The sequence below is a fragment of the Erpetoichthys calabaricus genome, chromosome 4 (assembly GCF_900747795.2).
Source record: "Erpetoichthys calabaricus chromosome 4, fErpCal1.3, whole genome shotgun sequence".
NCBI lineage: Eukaryota > Metazoa > Chordata > Cladistia > Polypteriformes > Polypteridae > Erpetoichthys > Erpetoichthys calabaricus.
Window position 1 is genome coordinate 267,819,277 of NC_041397.2, and position 20,350 is coordinate 267,839,626.

Consider the following 20,350-nt stretch of genomic DNA (forward strand, 5'->3'; position numbering starts at 1 on the left):
TATCATGGTGCTGAACAGGTTCAGGTAGCTGACACGCCTATGGCAATGGTCGCCAGGGAGGACTGCTACTTAACAATGATAAGAGGTAGAAACCAGATAGCAGTGTACTGCAACAGTGACCGCAGCTGCTGCCCCAGCCACGTGAAGACGGCCTGGCAGCAAGCATCACGCATATTCTTGGCAAACTGTTGTTTTCTGTGTGAAGCCATTGCTTTTCAGAAAACTATGTGTTTTTAAAAAAATATTCAGCCCTCAAAGAGTTAAAAAGCAAGTAGCAATCTTTTGCTCAGACAAAAATGATGAACTGCTTTAGGACACTTGAAGGCAATTTTGGGCCTAATCACATCTGTGGATCCTTTCTTTGCCAGCATTTTATGACCTATTTCAACCTTTCATTCTTGTTTATCTATCTACATTTGTACATCCTTTGAAATTGAAGAAAATTCTAACAGGAACAAAAAGTAGGCTAGTTAAAGAGGGAGGGCTGCACTGAAGGACTGAGTTATAGCAAAACAAGATGGGTCATTGGATCAGAAGAGTCACCACGACACTCCATTGATCCATAAATGTGATAGGAAACCAAAGAACTGCCAATACGTTTGGTCTCCCTGTCTCCTACCCAACCCATCATCTGGAGACCCTGCTGAAAAATGACTGACTGCTGAATCTAAAAGCCATTCAAGACAACATTCTCTTTTGACATTGCTTTCTAATTCATTATGCATCCTGACTTTGCCATCTATTTATATTTTCTTCTATTTCATTTATTTTATTTTAATAAATACCACATTGCTTTTAAATTTCTGTACTTTGTCTTAATATCTTGAGTGACTGAAGTAAAAAAGTAAATACAGGGCACATCATGTAGGGCAGATAACCACCATATTTTCGTACAAGGTTATCAGGCTGAGGAGGATGATCCAATTGAAGAACAGTGCTGTAGAAGAAAGACATCTTTGGTTGGTAAGTGGCATATAACCAAAGGGTGTATCAGCCTTCATGTGCCTAGGAAAAGTAACACTTAGGTCTGGGTTTTATCCAGGGACATCCACATGTCGTTCACGCTGAAGATAGTGAGTCCCTGTGTCGAGTACTGAGTAGTGACAGGCATTGTAGGCATCACTCTAAACAGCACCTAAATTGATAGGGTCTCTGTGTGTGTCTTTCTATGTGTGTTTAATTTAGGGTGGGAGAGTAGACCAATCCAATAACGAATTTGCTGAGTTCTGCTTATCCAACTCTAAAATACTTGCACTCAAAGCAAAAGGTACAACATATTCAATAAAGGTTGGCTGTTTCAGCCTCCATTCTGCCATATTGTCTTGCACTTTATTGGGCTTTTCTACAAGTATAAAATGGGAGTTTTTCTGGGAGTATAAAATGCTTGGTGACAACAGGTTAAAGGCATTCTATGAAGACTGATGAATTTACCATTAGGTTCTGCTGCTTCATCTTGTACTGTAATTACTTTTTGCATCTTGTGTTGTATTGAAAATCCACCTTAATAAAACACTGTCTGTGTGGCCATCCAGTTGCTATGCCTCTCTCATTCCAAAAGATGGCACATCACCAAACATTAACAATGCTTTAATGAATCCCATACCAAATGGCATATAACAGAGACACATGCATACCATGGTGAGGTCTACACAGAAGTCTACATTGATTACTTAGATTTCAACTTGTCTTAAACGGGTAGCACAGCAAATCATCTTATTAATGACTCTGCGACAGTGTGCTTATGAAAGAAATTATACAAAACTAGGGGAGCAAGCCCCCATGGTGTCTTTGGCACCCAACCCCCCGTTGCAGGCAGTCTGAGACTCACGTTGTGAAGAGGGGGGCTGAATGCACCTAAAGGAGACATGGTCACTCCTCTGAAACCCCCCTTAAATGGTGATACAATGGGAAACAAATACAGTTTTTTTTTACCTTCTCTTTGCTCGATCAGCTGCTAGATTGCTGCTGCTGCCGTGCCACGTGATCTGCATCTCGCACAGCACTTCGAACATTTAAAAGCCTGTACAGCAGCTGTCCTACTCTTTGTCTTTTATGTCCGGCCCCGGGTGTGGTTAAATCTCTTGGCATTTTTGGTTAAGTCTCATCTCGCGGAATGTGAGTTCTTGATATTTTTTAGATTATAATTTAAAAATGGAACAAGAATCTGAAAATCTAACAACATCACATTAAAGTCCAATAAATTCTGAAAAGAATGATACCAAACATATATATATATGTAGGTTTTAAAATAAGCCCGATTCAATGTGTGACAAAAAATGTCACATAAAAACGTTACATAAAATCATTGCACAAAATCGTTGCACTTTTAGGCTTAGGATTTTATATATATGGAGTAGATAAGCATATAAGGCCCATTTTTAATATTCTAAAATTAAATTTTTTTCAGTTTTTGCTAACCTAAACTTTAAATTTATACATTTGGCAGTTTACTCCTTACCTTTTCACCATATTTGGGTCATTCATTGCATTTCAGCTGATTACATTTGAAGAAAAACTTCAAAAACTGAGGTGTTCTAAAACTTTTGACCAGCAGTGTATATATGGAGACATCAAAAAAGGTGGAGTGAGTAACAATATTTATATTTTTTCTCAAATTCTAATAATGCTTTGGGCCTTGTAATTTTAAGTATAATAATGCACCCCTTTCCTTTGACTTAGGATCCATCCAACTAATTAAGGTAAGACATGAAGTGAACGATGTGATGTAAGACGTCACAATAGAGTTTTCATGACAATCCCCTATGTTGTCTCATCAGGTGTTACTCAGAATGATATATGTATACAATTTAGAACACATGGAAGCAACTAACAATAACATCTTAGCTTTAAGGTGTCTCAATACACCTTACCATATTCTTATACTGTATTAATTGTGAGTGTTTTACCACTAGATGACTGATAAAATGGTGATAAGTAATGACAGAAACACAGAGTAAAGCTGGAGTTTCAGCAAGATTCATTTTCATAGCTAACCAAGTAGGCTCATTACATTCTGGTTCCTTCCACAATCTTAAAATGTATGTATATTTGAAAATTGAAGGCCAGGCACTGCAAACAACAAAAAAATGTGTCAACAGTAAATTAAAAAATGTGAAAGACTGAAACCCAAGACATCAAACACCTGGGTTTATTAAAAAATAGTGCGTTCTATAAGGTTATAAAATGAAGAAGGATGCCTCATTGTCAGTTGTGTTCTTGAACATGTATAACTTTAATACTGACATTCCCTTTAAATGTTATGGTACCTAGGATGTAACACTGATGATCTGTGGAAACTCTCTGTTAATCTAGTGGTGTGAGTGCTCATTGTCCTGCAGCATTTGCTAGGTTAGAAAGAATTTTTACAATTTTACTACTTATTTCATTTTTCACCATTTTTTCTCTTATTAGATGGAGGACACTGTGCTACTTGCCCTAAATGACTCCACCGCAAACTGTATTGAATTAAGAAGACTGATATATTTTCCATCAATATCAGCTGCTCTGCCTTGTACTGTATTACAGAATCCATTGTCAATCTGATTGTGGTCACAATGAAACGTTTACTGGAGCACAGGAGCCTTGCTGCTACTCGCCAGATATCCTCTGATCAAACAACATGCTGTAACACATATTTAGTTTTAGTTTAGAAATTTCCAGCCTCTATTGCTATAGTCATTTATTCTGTCTGCATTCAGTAATTGTCCTTATGTGCTGCATGGAGTGCGAGCCAATCTGAGCATCAATGCTGTAAAATATTCCAGTGTGCCACATAGCGCACACGCTGGAGCAATTTAACAATGGCAATGGACTCAGCAGCATGTGTTTGGACAGCAAGAAGATGCTGGACTCCACAGAAGAAACCCATATGGATCTGTTCTCCATAGCACATATCCAAAGATGATGAGCTGCCAGACTTATTTCACAATTATGCAATATGTGTTGAGATGAAACTGTTATTTCAAATGAGATTCTGCTTTTTAAAATTATGAAGGGAGTAAACAATGTTGAAGTCATTGAGTTCTTAAATGAGGACATAAAGTGACAAATGAAAAAGCACTGAAGATAAAGTCCACATAAATGTTCTATACATCAGTTCATTTTTAAAATCTCATGATTAGGGCTGCAGGGGCAGCAGGAGCCTGGCAGCAACATTCACAAGCTTTGCACTGATTTCCTTGTCATGTATTGGGTGGCAACTATTTGTATTCTGTTTTATTGTAGTTTTTGTTAATTTTGAATGATTTAAATGTCCTGCTGTTCCATATTCTTTGTAAGTCGAGTCCCAAGATGTGGGACCACCCTGCTATCATCTTGGGCTATCCCTAACGGGAATAATTGGTGTAAGTCCCCCAAACTATGCGACTCTTTAATTCCATCCGGGGGGGGTGGGGGGGTGGGTAAACGTTAACATTTAACATTATACATAGTTATTGTCTGTTTTTCACCTGCATTATTATCATTCTTTAATTTAATATTATTTATTGTATCAGTATGCTGCTGCTGAAGAATGTGACTTTCCCATTGGGATTAATAAAGTATCTATCTATCTATCTATCTATCTATCTATCTATCTATCTATCTATCTATCTATCTATCTATCTATCTATCTATCTATCTATCTAAGTAAGTATCACTATCTCTGCTGTTAGATTTTCTATGTTGTATTATATTTTTTCTTTGTATTTAAGGATCCTGATTCTGGATTGTAATTTGGATTTTGTCTACAGTGGTTTGCCTTTCCAGCAAGTCCATTGTGTTCTTTTGAGCTTTTTTTTTGCAGTCTTGTAATAAATCTAAGACTTATACAAATTTGTTGATGCTCTTTTTGTGTACAAGCCAGAGGCTGATGATGGTGATTGTCCTCCTTGTGAGGGCTTTTGTGGTATTTTGAGATATTTATAGTTGTTTTGCTAACTTCTTATTTTTGGGGCTGCTTCAACTGAAGGCAGCAGGTTGCCTTGGGGTGCAGACTGATTAAGGTTGCCTTTGCTGGGCAGACCTGGTAGGTTTCTGGATTACTCAATTAAATGTTTTCTTAGCCTCACACCATTTTGCTTTGGAGGAAACTCCATTTCATATAACCAGTCCAGGCTTCAATCTAAAAATGGCCTGAACTCCGACAGGCTAGAAATAAACCAAGTAGGCTTAAAAAAAGTAAATATTTCCTTCAAAACTAAAGAAGCAGGGTTTGGCAGCTTACACAACAAAAAAACAGCCAAATCTCAAAACTGGAATAGGTGAACTACATGGATCTCTGACTCAAGAAAAGCAAAAAACAATAATATGATAATAATGTTTATTAAGAAAGACTCAAAAGTAGTCAGCAATTACAAAATGAACATTTGCTTTCTCTGTCTGTTGTTAATAAAAAAGAGTATCCCATGAGCCTACCATTTTAAATAAACTGCTGTATTTCAGCAATTGGCTGAATAAATGATCAGAAAATCAACAATTTACCTTCATATCATTTTAAAGACAGCATTATTGACAGAACCGAAAAGTGTCAGACTAATTTGCATTGTGAGGTGGCTTAAAATAAATGAAAACTTACTTTGAGCTGTAGACTGATTGGTGTGTCACTGTTTATTCAGTTGTTTCTGCTGCATAAAACACTGACTTTTCTATTTAGGAAAGCATATTAACAAGAATGCTACAATTATTGTTGTTTTATCTCTGTTTTTATCTTGCCTTGCCTTTGTTTAATCTTTTATGTTGCACTTTGAGATTTACTGCGAATGTAAAGTGCCCCTATAAATAAAATGCATTATTATTATTATTATTATTATAAACTAACTGGAAGAAGTTAATATGCCTAATAAGTGGTTATTAAAACTGTTCTGTATTTGGAAGTAATCACTAAATTATCTCTGCTTTGTAAAAAAATATTAATATGCTCGAAGGAAAAAAAGTAAAATTTTGATTAAAATGTAGTTAATTTCAATTAACAATTTTAATTATGTAATTAACCGTGATTATTTTTCTTAATTGGACAGCAGCTCTAATAATAATGCAAAGTTAACAAAAACAACCGTAAAATAAAATAAATACAAGCCAAGGAATACACACTGGTAACATAACAAGCAGTGAAAAAAAGACACAGATAACTCAGCAGAGCTAGCAGCTACTGTAAACCTGGAAAAGGTGGCATCACCTAAATAGTGGCACAAACAAGAATTGGTAACTCTGTAGAAGTGGCAGGATATGAGGAGCTGCTGGTTCGATGGAGATAGCAGAGTACACTGGAGAAGGTGGCCCAGCAAAGGCTCTTGTATACCTTGTAGACGGTTGCTAGATATGGAAATAAACCCTGGAGCTGATGGCTCTGGGAGTGCAGCATGGGTAGCATACACTGAAGACCTGGGCGTGATGCCTGAAAACTCTGGCATTATAGTATTTTTTTTCTTACATTTCTTCTTGATTTGGAGAGAAATCGCTCTATCCATTACATAAACATTGAGAAGACTGTTGAGCTTTCTACATTCCTTTTACATTTTAAATCAAAGTTTCCAGATGCTATTTGAGACTTCAGCCAATTGCCTTTTTATCTTTAATGATCAATATTGCGAAATTTCTGCAGAAATTTCATCAGAGTAAAATCAATATATCCAAGTTGTTTGTTCGTTTGTAACAGATCAGCTGACGGCTTAATTGTTTCCAAATTGTTCATGTCATCAGTGAAACTGTTCAGTATTTCTGTAATAGAATAAAAATTAGGCTCAGCTGCTGACTTCATCTTTAGGTTACTAAAACTTTTTGATGGCTAAGGAGCCTTGTTATGATGTCCAAGATGACAAAACTCAAAATTGGGCCTTTGTGTATAAATCAGGCCTGTACTCCCAGGCAGGCTAGAAAAACAGCAGGAAGGCCAGTTCAGAGCGGCAAGGAGTTAGAGCCGATCTTAGCTACCGTGGCATCTTCATATGTTGAATTCATGTTCAAATGGACACATCAAGGTAACAGACGTTGATGACCTATGTTGTGGAGAACACACAATGCCTATATAAAGTATTTAACCCTTTGGAAGGTTTCACATTTTATGGTTATAGAACATTGAATCACAATGGATTTTATGTGGTTTTTTTCTGCTAATCAACAGAAACAAACTCTTTAATGTCATTCTGAAAACATCTCTACTAAGGGGTTTAAATTAACTACAAATATAAAACACAATTGATTGTATAAATATTCACCCCTTTACTATGACATACTTAAATCTTAAGTGATGCAGTCGATAAGTTTTTAAAGATCAAAGTATTAGTTCAATGGAAATCACCTGTCTGAGGTATCAGATGGTTGAAGTCTAAATGCATTTCTGTATCTGGAAGGGCAAACTAGATGGCCTAATCTACACAATGAAGAAAAAAGAACACTAGAAGCAGCTCCGTGAAAAGGTGATTGAAAAGCAGAAGTCAGTGCATGGAGACAAGAAAATTTCCAAGTCAGTGAATATCCCTTGGGGACCCAGTAAATCAACCATTAAGAAATGAAACAGCTATAAATCAGCATAGAGTAGGCCGTCCACAAAAAATGAGTGATTGTGCAAGAAGAAGAAGACTAGTGAGGGAGGTAACTAGAAGGCCTTGGAGAACTCAATAGGAGTTACAAGCCACAGTGGTTGAGACTGGAGACTGGGAAGACAACAACTCTTTCCCAGATGCTTCACGAGTCACATTATTAGGGAAGATTGGCAAAAAGAAAGCCACTGTTAAAAACACACACACACACATGGCATCTCAGCAGAAGGCACGTGGGGTATTCCTAAGTCAGCTGGAGGAAAGTTCTATGGTATGAAGAATCCAAAATTGAGCTGTTTGGCCATCAGACTAAACGCCATGTTTGAACACTGCACTTTATCAAAAATGCACCATTCACACTGTAAAGCATAGTGGTGAGAACATCATGCTGTGGAAATGCTTCTCTGCAACAGGCCCTGGAAGGCTTATGAGGGTAAAGACTAAAATGAACGAAACAAAAAACACATAAGAAAGCCTAATGCAGTCTGCAAGAAACCTGCACCTTGAAAGAAGATTTTTTTTCCAAGAAGATGACGACCCCAAGCATAAAGACAAAGCTACACAGGAACGGCTTTAAAATAACAATGTTAATGTCCTGGAGTGGCTGAGCCAAACACCAGAATCCAATCAACCTGAGAATTTGTGGCTGGACTTGAAAACGACTGTTCACTCATGATCTCCATGCAACCTGACAGACTTTGAGCAGTTTTACAAAGAAAAAGAATGGAGTAAAACTACAGTGTCCAGATGAGCAAAGCTGACAGAAACTGTGCGCACAGGCGAAAGGCTGCCAAAGATGCATCTGCTAAATACTGACTTAAAGTGGTGAATATTTATGCAATCAGTTATTTTGTGTTTTATATTACTAATTCATTTAGACCACCTGGTGTGCAGAGATCTGTTTTCACTTTGACTTTGCTCAAGGAGGCTGGAGCCTATCTTAGCTAGCATAAGGCTTAAGGCAGGAATACACCCTGGACAGGGCACCAGTCCGTCGCAGGGCTAATTTAGCATCAGCATTTCACCTAATCTATATGTTTTTGGCTAGTGGGAGGAAACTAGAATACCCAGAGGAAACCCACACAGACACGGGGAGAACATACAAATTCCTCTCTGGGAAGACTCGAGATGTGAACCCTGGTCTCCTTACTGTGAGGCAGTAGCACTACCACACCGCCACTGTGTCAAAAAAGCCAAATTAGCAATAGAGTAAACTGAAAATTCCAGGTACTGAATAATTTCTATAGGCAAAGCATATTGTCTCTAAAACAAATAAATCTCTGAATAGTTATTCAATGCATACATGCAAACAACGGCAAAAGTTTTTTTCTTGCAACTTGAAGTCACATTGAAGTGGCTCTCTTGTCATCTGGAACAAACTCCAACAGTATAGCACCCATCCGGAAACTTATAACCCAGACCCACAAGAGTCACAACAGTCTATTACATAAGGTAGAGACCACCTTTAATGAAGAAATTTGGTTCCAGAATCAATTCGGCCCAAGTTCGATTATATTTAGGAAGTATTTTTCATCCTTCATAGATGTTCAGTCTCTTTCCCCTACTAGACCAGTTATGTTCCACATTTTAAGAGCCAGTTTCTATTGCCACTTAACTGGGTGTGTGGAGTGACAGCACAGGGCAGCTCCATGCAGTTTATGGACTTCAGTAGTGGGTCCCAGTATCCTCCTTCCAGATAACATTTTATTGAATTTAATGAAACTTCCATGAAGGTCATTTATGAACTTTTCTATAGCTGTTCCCTCTCATTAGATTGATTCCTTATACTGTATGTGTCCCTGGTAGGAGCCCATATGTATAGACAGCACAGGAGGCACAATTCTGTTAATAATAATAATAACAATGCATTTTTTGTAATATAATTTTTTTTATTTTTAAAACCCCACTTATTAACCCAGCACAGAAGACACCATTACAGACAGGGCCAGATTAAGACGAAATTGGGCCTGATGCTGCAGTGCAAAAATGGCCTATTTTTTCTTGTCATCATTGGTGCATGTGCATTCGACACTCACTCGTCTGTTTTCATCTGGGCCTGTTTCAGGAATGGGCCTAATGCTGCAGTATCAATAGCACCCACCTTAATCCGGCCCTGATTACAGATGTAAAATAATATGGCATAACATTTTCAAATGAAGTTAATTCAATTCAAATTTTCAGGGTGCTGTATCCTACCCCTGCAGCATTTTGCAAGGCAAGTATGGATGACAGTGCACCAGTGGACCATCATAGATCTTACCCATGTCCAAAGCTGCTTATGAAAATGACAAGCTTATGTACAAGACAACCTGAGTATTTTGAGAAAAAATCCTATTTAGATATGGATGGGGCATGCAAACATCACATAGTCAATGACCAAGTGCAGATTTCAGCCCCAAGATGTAAGATGCTGGATATTTATTTTTGATACGCTGTTGGAATATTCTGCCTTTCCCAGAAATATCCCAGACTGAACCTGCATTCTCAGAAACAGCAGTGGTAGTGCTGCTGCCTCGCAGTTAGGAGACCTGGGTTCGCCTCCCTGCGTGGAGTTTGCATGTTCTCCCCGTGTCTGCATGGGTTTCCTCCGGGTGCTTTGGTTTCCTCCCACAGTCCAAAGACATGCAGGTTAGGTGGATTGGCGATTCTAAAAATTGTCCTTAGTTTGTGCTTGGTGTGTGGGTGTGTGTGTGTGTCCTGCGGTGGGTTGGTGCCCTGCCCAGGATTGGTTCCTGCCTTGCGCACTGTGTTGGCTGGGATTGGCTCCAGTAGACCCCCGTGACCCTGTTCAGCGGTTTGGAAAATGGATGGATGGATTTTTGAATATGACCTATTGTTATAAAATTATTTAATAAACAAAAATGTGATAATTGACTCTTTGATGAAGTAACCAAAATGTGAAATGCTCAGACTTTCATATCAGTTAACTTTGTGCCTCAGTATACCTGAATATTATGCCATTCATACATTTTCTAACTTGTTGATTATTTTCGCTCCTTTTTACCTCCCTTACTTGCTTTATTGTTCCTTTTCACAACTTAATAAATTAAGGAAATTAGATTTGTTTTTCACCTTCTCTTCTAAAGGTAATTTTTTTCCATATTTTGTGCTTTCAGAATATTAAACATAAGGCCCCATTTTGGGCCTGTGCAGGCTGGAATGCCTGCCTTTTGAGTTTGAGGCTAGGCTCCCTTATTGTTTCTGTGGTCCAGACTTAGTGGAGCACTGGTGTGACTTTTATTAATTTTGTGGCCTGCATCCTCTATTGCTAGTTTTATGTTGTTAAATCACAACATAGTGGGCTTTGCGATTTATTCACTGTTGTGAAATTCTTTTTAAATAAGCACTCTGCATGGGCAGAGGTGTAGCTAGGGTTTTCAGTGCCTGGGGACAACTGATGATTTTGCGCCCCCTCCTGTTTGCCAAAATGCAATGGGGAAGGGAAATTTGGCGCCCCCTGGATGCTGTGCCCAGGGACAGATGTCGCCCCTTGCTCCCCCTAGCTATGCCACTGTGCATGGGACTCCATTTAAGTTCATTTTATTACAACAGATCTATAGAAGGAAAGCAAGTGAACTGGTCAATTTTGCTTAAGCTGTTCTAACTAGATAAAGAAATTCCTGAACTTATTAAAACAGTGGCTACGTTCACACTGATATGTTTTTGTTTAAAAATACAGACATTACTCTCCATTTTTCCCTTTACCCACACTTTGCTGCTGTTTTTAACCCCCACAAATTTTAAAAATGCTCCCCAGACCCATATATTTCTAGGTGTTGTAATGTGGATAGATGTAAATGGAGAAATTGGAAGATGCAGACTCTAAGCAAGTTGTGATTAGTCTGAGTTTATTACACAGCCATTTTGTAACTGGATATTGTTGATTGCATTTTGTTAGTTGCTTTGCTCACCTTATACTTGTGCTTGACTCTCAATAACAATTCCACCTCATCATCAGTCCAAATAAAACAATCAATTTTGCTATTTTCCATATTCACCATTGCTGTACTCTGTGTGTAAACATAACCTGAAAAAGAAAGCCTGGCACAAAGAACACTTCCTGTTCCTGTTTCCACCATTGTATGCATGCCCAGTGTAGGTGAATGGCTGTGCCGTACGTGTTTTCAGTCCCTTTAATGTGGGTGGATATACTTTCATAAGCGATGTAAAAATGCTAGTGTGAATGGAGATTGTTTTTATTTAAACGAAAACATAATTGGGTGGACGTAACCATACATAAGAAGATATACTACACTGCAGCCAGGATCAAGATCAAGATCCAAGAAAGTTACTATGAGAGTTAGAAACTTAATGTAAAGAACTTATCACATGATCAAATCATCACCATTTTTGGGTGTTTGGCAACAATCTTTTGTTATATAAAAGCAATATAAGAATATACACATATATAGAAAAATAGCTAAAAGTAAAGTAATACAAAGCATGCCCTCCAAATAATCTCACACAGGGAAAGTAATTGTTTTAGAAATATTTTTGCTCCCATAATGCTGAATGACGAGCTGTACAGTAGATGACCTACCCTCTTCAGCACCAAGGAGAGCTCTTTATATCTACTTGAATACTTCAAGCTAATTTATCTTCCTAAGGATTCACAAACCACGGCCTTTGAAGATCTTTTAAAAATATGATCGTAGCAGTCATATTACAGTTAAGACAATATAAATTTGTATTTCCTCTGCTTCCTCCACCTTTTGATATAGCTCAAGTCACTGTAACTTCTCATTCTTCTTAAAGCATGGCAAATGAAGCTATTTAATTTGTAATTTTCACTTTAATTGTTCAAAATTAAAATAAGTGAAAACATTATTATTTTTAGCATCAGGAACATTTTAAATGTTTTTCTTATGAAATAGAAAGATCAAAAGAGAAGAGATCATACCTCCGGGTGAGGTTGAGAAAATGATGTAAGGGTGAAAAAAACAAAAACGAGATTAGAACTTGTGGACGGGCAAAAAAATCAGTAAAGCGGTCACAAGACTTTAGAATTGAGCAAAACTGGAAATAAAAAGGAAAGTACTGGTAGGATTTTGGCATTCTCCCTCAAGATCATAAAATGGCAGAAGTTCCAGCTTACCAAAAGCATCCCCTAATGTTTATGCAGTATTGGAATGGAGCCATTTTTCTCTCCGTATTTGTCAAGTGAGAATTTCAAATGACAGGATTAAATACAGGACACATTTTGTTGACTTAATTTTCAGGTTAATAAAGGGGATTCCTGCTAATGCATAAGGAGCAACTATGACCTTCTCAAGGGGAACCCTGACAGGAGAAACTGAAGGACTAACATAGCTTCTGGTGGGTAGAATTATGAATGTCAGATGATATAGTTGAAGGTCAGAAAATGCTTGTATAAGAGCAGTTTGGTTTAACCTGGAGCTCTTCCCACAGAAAACAAATTTAGAAATTCAATTTTGTTGTGATCTTTGCAACTTCTATTTCACAAAAAGCGTGTAGGTCTGAAATACAAATGTCAGGCCTATTTTGTTAATGAATAGCAGAAATTATCTGAATCAAGGGTCAGGAGATAAGACAGAAGCATGCAAGTTCTTAACCAGGAAATCAGATTGATCTTTTGTCAAGCTTAAATCACAGTCAAAATAACAGATAAATAATTGAATAACAGGAAGAGTAAAGTTATAAAAATTGAGCACTAAATGTCACAAGAAAAATTCATCAAACTTGGTTGACGTGGAATTGTACAGCATAACCATTATACTGTTGTGCTACTGATGTCAGAAGCCACAAACCTCTGATCCGATTACAACAACAATATTTATTTATATAGCACATTTTCATACAAACAGTGTAGCTCAAAGTGCTTTACATGATGAAGAAAGAGAAAAAAGACAAAATAAGTAAGAATTAAAATTAGGGAACACTAATTAACTATATTCAAATGAAAGTGAAATACAAAACCTTTATCAGAACTGAATTCAGGATGTTAAAAAAAAGAATATGTAAATGATCACAATAATGACTTGTGACAGGGAAATGAAAATGACCAGAAGAATAAAAAGATGAAAAATGGGTCAAAAGTCAAAACTTGTAAAGAAGCAGATCTTTTGTGAAAGCCAGAATGTGATTGAAAAATTCTGAATTAGAAACAAAAGGGGGGATTTGAAAAACTAAATATCTGCAGCAAAATAAGTTTTATCTGTAGAGATCAAATATCTCAGAAACAGCAAGGGTGATCTTTGTATCATAAAAATTGACAGGAATTCTGAGAAAGATCTCCATGGAGATGGCAGAAACAGAAACTCAACACAGCAGCACCCAAAGGAAAAACAAAATGGCATTATGTAGAACTTGATTAAATAATTAACTGTTTCAGAAGAGCTTCTACACAAAATTAAACCTCAAATTTAAATTCCTTGAGTCTCAAAACCTTATAATCCATATATGGTTCAACAGAAATTGCACATGAATTTACACAATTATAACAATGATTTAAAAATATGCCTTTAAATAGGAGTAACACAGTTATAAACAGAACACAATCACAACAAGACATGCACTGCCACATAGGTCTGGAACAAAACTGCAAGCCTTACATCTTCAGGCAGCCTAGCCCCAAACTCAAGTTGCAGGCTTATGGTCTACAAGAGCCAAAAAATGGAGTAAAGACTTTAAAATCAAAATCATTCCCAAAAAGAAGAGAGGAAATTGTTAGACTACAAGGCCACAAAACAAAACAAAGTGCCTTTAATATTTAATGCTTTATTAAAGATTTAAGAGAAAAGCCAAGCAAAATGACACCTTTTATTGGCTAACTAGAAAGATTACAATATGCAAGCTTTCGAGGCAACTCAGGCCCCTTCTTCAGGCAAGATGTAATACAGAAACTGAAGTTTCCTATGTTTATATACACACTCTAGGACAAGAAACAACATTGGTAAATATTTAAATGAGAGATTTTGTATGTAAAAAATTAATAGATTCATTCAGGCTAGGGTTAATTTAGCAAGAGAGAAAAGAACACCCTAGTATTAAAGATTTAAAAAATAAGAGTAAGAAGGCAAAGACTGAATGACCAAAAATAAAGGGAAAACATACAGTTTACCTGTGAAGGCAACCCTGAAGTGAACAAAACCATCTAAAAGCTAAAACATACAGTAGTATCTTACGTTGAAGCCAGGAGTCAAGAAAAAAGGAAACACAACTGCCAAACATCAAAAATTAAATCACAATTTTAAAAATGCAACGGTAAAGCTGCCACTAAATAGTCCTGGGTCAGTTCCCCAGTTGCTGAAGCAGGTGGCCAGGTGCCACTAGGTGCAACTCTAAAATAAAGAATACTAATTTAATACAATACTTTAGACAAAATACATGGATATTATCCATGTTGTCACAGCCATGCGACTAGGAGGGAGCTGAAACGACCATGTGAAAGTAATTACATGCCAGGCCAGGTGGTGGCAGGGTACACTAAACCTAATTCCGTTACCTCTACAGACCAAACACAAGAAATCTGGTCTGATTCCACATTGATGATACCACTTCTGATACCAGTGCCAAGAGCGGTGTCACTATCCAGTTCCGGCGCCAAGGCCGACATCACATCCGGTCCTGGCGCCAAGATGTTGAGATGCTGTCTGAGTCTTCAAGACTGATCAGTATTTCTTCTGGAATAGAAATGGGTGAGAGGTGTGGAAAATTGGGTAGTTTTATTTTAACAAAATTTCTGATTTGAAAGTAGTGGAACACTTGTGTTGCTTGATAATTACGTTTGAAGAATAATTGTTTATAAGATGGAAAAATATTATATATATGCAGTTTTAATCCTAAACATTTTCCAAAAATTAAATCATGCAGCTTTGAGAGGATTCTCTGCCTTGAAGTATACCCTGCCTTACTTCCATATTCTGAATGACTGATGGAAATTAAACTGTTGGTATATTGACAATAAATAATATTTACTGGTACACAAAGCAGGGCATATGAAGTAATACAGAAAGATTTTATTTCCATTGAATTCCAAGCTTGTGTATATTCATCAATTTGTGTTAATTTCCAGGTCTTCATATTCTTGTATATTTGCTGTTCAGTAGTAAAATTGAATAGTGTCATGCCACCTTCTGTTTTTGATCTTTGTAGAGTCACCTTTTAAATGTGTGGATGTCTTGAATTCCAGATAAATGAGGTTATAATTGAGTCTAGTCTCTTAATGAACTATTTGTTAAAGTAATAACAATGCTCTGAAATAGAATAAGGTGCCTGAAAAAGATGTTCATCTTGACAGTCTTGAATAGGACTTCTCAGCTTTAAAATAAAGCATTTATGATCTGAGAAAGCAGAGGACATAAGGCTAATGTGTTATATGGGCGTGAATACATGTGAGGAAAAAAAACAACATAAATTCAAGACTGATATCTATAGTTATCATTTTTGCAGTATTATAATTGCTAAGGCTATTCCAAGTTATGTCTGAATTATTTTCCTCTCACTAATGACCAATCAGGTTGACATCCTGATAACGTATCCTTACTGTCTCATCTCTAAAAGCCACAGAATAATACAGATTGACTGAATGTAAAATTACATAATTTCACGGCACCTAATGAATATTGTTTGCATATATTTTCATTTTTAATGTTCGCATACATTTTAATTAAAACATTACAGAGTTGTGCTGCTGCTCAAATATTTGTGACAAGCAAAACAACACATTTCAATCAGCTGGGTCCATAAAATATCAAATACAGTAGAGACTATTTTTTGTAAAAATTGTTTAAAAACTTAACAACCATACTCACCTGTTTCTGCGGATGTGTAAAATTGTAAATGTGAAGCAGCATGTACATTTTGCTTATGATAAAACATGCATCAGCAGTCAACACAGATTCTTGGCTTTATTAAGGTGACAATTTATATAATTAAAAGGATGCTGCGACATGAATGTGTTTTTGCTTGGTATGAAAGCATTTCAGTATTTAATTGTAAAAAAGCAAGATAACATTTTTCAATTAGCTCTAAACATACCATAATAAATGATGGCATTTTATTCACTCTTACCTGGCAATGCCTCAGCACTTTATCATTGTCTTCTTCACCAACTATTACGTTTCCTTCCATAGAAGGCTGGTAGCTACACTGTCATTATGTTTAAACATCAATAAAGAGTAAGCCTGTCTTTTAGGCATGTATCTCATTTGCCATGGAAAGTAAAGTGAAAATATTGTCAGCAGTGACATTTCTGCCATTGCCTGTGAAAGACTCAATGAGTCGTATCACCACGGTGTTAGAATGCCTTACCCTGGTAATTGAGTAGGATGTTTCTCAAAATAGGGCATAGTATAAAATATTTTTTGGATAAAAGTTTTTGTTGCTTTACATAACGCAGAAGTAATTGTAACACTTTAGACAGTTTTTTAAATTAGTTCTTCAGTATCCTCAATTCCATTTCCATTTTTGACCATTTCTTCACAAGGTACAAATTATTTTTGGCTGAACTATCCATATATATATATATATATATATATATATATATATATATATATATATATATATATATATATATATATATATATATATATATATATATACAGATACAGACACACACTTACATATATGTTTTTCCAAGAGGTTAACTGTCACTAAAAATGTTAAATGCTAAAAAATAAGCAATGATTTTGCAACCACTATAAAAATGCACAATTTTCTCTTTTTTTGGCAAGTGTTTTTGGTTTTTTTTTTTTCTATTTTTGTGTGTTTTTCCAAACCAAAATCATATAGTTGTTTTCCAGTTTTCACTTGTTTGGCCTGCTCATTTTTTGAAAACTGATACTTTTTGAAACCAAGTAACTTTGCCTAGTAGGCGCTAAAATACCGTTAATAGACAGCTCCTTGGTATCCAACTGGTAAGACATGCCTAATGCAGCTATCATGGCAAAGTAAGTATTTAAAATAATTGTGCATCAAACAAAGTAACTGATATAGAACTTTTCCATTGTGAACACCAAGGCGCTTTACAATTAGAATAATGGTGTAATAGTTTCATATATGTTCAGGTGTGGAGAACATTGGTAGATCCAACAGCCTGTGCAATGAGTGAGTGGTGACAACAGTGATTCCCCCCTTAGATATATATACTTCCTGGCTTCTAGAGCTTTCTTTATTTGGCCTGTACCTATAAGCATTGGACACCTGTATTTGGGCAGTTTATCACATTCCTTCTTGCGATTCCTCTCAAACTGCATTAAATGCAATGGGAAGTACCTGTAAACTTGATATCTTCTAACCAGACAAGTTCTGTGAGGTTAAAGTCTGGGATTTAAGTCTGGGCTTTGACTGATCCACTGAAGGACAGTCAGAAGCTAACCTAGCATCGTGTTGGCTGTACGTATCGGATCATTGCCATGCCAAAAGGTGAACTTTCATCTCACTCTGTGGTCATGTTCTCTGTGGAGCAGGATTTCTTCTCTGTGTTTGGCTGCATTCATCCTTCCCTCAATTCTGTCCAGTCTCCCTGTCCCTACCGCTGAAAAGCATCCTCATAGCATGATGCTGCCACCACAATACTTCACTGTAGGGATGGTATTAGAAGCAAAATTTCTTCTGTTTGACCAGATGAACTTGGTGGTGCTCACTTAAAACCTACAGATACGGGTAATTATTAATTAAATTGATTTCAAAGATGCATTTGAAAGTTTACTATATTATGGAGGTAAAAAGTATGTGTTGATGTCAAAAGCAATAGCTATAATTTCCTTCCTGAACTGACTTGATTATCAAAGCTTCCTACACACTCACAAAGATAATGCGTACATGTACTCTGAAAAGAAAATTATAAGCTAAATAGTGTTATCTTCCATAAAAATCAAACTGAAATGACTTCTTGACGTTATGTGGCCAAAAATTAATAATTATTCTCCAGTTTCCACAAAGCTAGACATATGATTACTCATTCAGACTGAGCGCTGTACCTCTGCTTTTCTAAAACTTAATCTGTGCACTTTAATTTGTGGATGCTATTTATCTGCCATAATTGGGCATAATTCTCTTATAAATTCTCATTGACGTTCAGTTCTCTCCAAGGGAGAGTACAGAGTAATTAAAATATGCCCGTACATGACGTATGGCCATTGCCAGTCATGCATCTGCAGTCAATACCCAATATTCATCTAGAGAACTGTCAATTTGCTCAATTACATACACACATTACCCAACACATGGCAACCTAACATTCAAACGCCATATAGATGCTGGCCAGGCCAGGATTCAAACTCCTGAAGGTGTGATGCAGAACCACTAACCACTCATTACCACAAAGCCATTCTTCAACCAAACAGTTAATCATTCTTTTTCAGTAATATTACACAAGGTGCAATACAAAGCATGCATGTTTGTGGAACTTAACAATACAGCAGAGGATGCCAGATTATTCAAATACATGAACAGATGGAAATACAAAGATACTAAGAAACAGTACATGGCAGCCCAAAATGTACAGTAATAAATGCTATTAGTTTGGAAGGCACATAAGAGTTATTTTAATGAAATTAAAGTAAGAATCCATATTACTAACTGAGAATGGTAAACCGGATGGACGCAGGGACATCTGGCCATGGGCCGTGGACGCAAAAGATGTACTGCGCAGGCGCCCCACAAACTACCCCCCCCCCCCCCAAGCAACAGAAACCGGCCGGATGGAATGCAACGTAAACGCACGAAGCCATTGCACACGAAACGGGACACACACAAAGAAGAGGATTGAAACCCACGACACCCAAAGCCCCCCTCCAGTAACTGAAATAAGAAATGAGGCCACGCGCCCCTAGAACACCAAAAACAAAGGAGTCACACGCAGGCGCCACATAGCACACGAAACGGTTCGCACACAAAAAGGACGATTCAGCCCCATGACACACAAACACCCCCTCCACTAACAGAAATAAAAACTCAGGCAACAAGCCCCCAGCACACAAAAAAAAGAAGCCGTGAGCGCCACACAAAGCCCATTGGACACGAAACGGGACAGACTACGGACATAGCACGCGAAATGTACACAAAAAGGACGATTCAGACCCACGACCACACTAACACACATACAAAAACGGGCAAGGCTCAATACAAACAATGAACGCCGTAAACTGCAACGGGCTTCTCACACAGCACAGGCAAATCGATTACAGCTCAAGAATAGCACGTCCCAAATCCTGCACATACAATGACGCGCCTCTCAAACGGCACAAGCAAAAGATACACGTCAAGGACATCAACGACAGACTCCTGCTAAACGATTGCGCCAGTTAGCTGACAACGCGTTCAATAATAAGTCCACTATTCATGAAAATTCATTGGGATTAATTAATGTCATTGGCAATCATTGTCATTCACTTAACTTCCCTGAAGAAACAAATGGCAATACAAGTTATGAATTTACACGTTGTTGTCAAAAGGGTCAAATTACACTGCCTCCTTTACATTCATTTCCTGCATTTCTACAGAAGCTTCTAACTAACGAAGTACCTGAAAGTAAAAACTTTATGAACTGCATTACATCCTTCAATAGTTCATTTGATTTTGCATCTACCGGAGTAAATATCAGGTCACCAAAAGGCAATGGCCCATACTGCTTTCGCGTATGTGGACAAATATTACATCGCATTGGAACAGTGCACCCTGAAACAAATCAAGAACGCAAATATGCACAAATCACGTCTGCACCTACAACGCACTTCTGAAACCGCGGAAGAAAAAATGTCTCGGCTCCAAAAACACATGTCACTCCTTATTCCAAATACCGGTCCCAATCACAGAAACATCGGTATCCACTATAAAAATGAACAGTAACAATACAAGTGACATCCGTC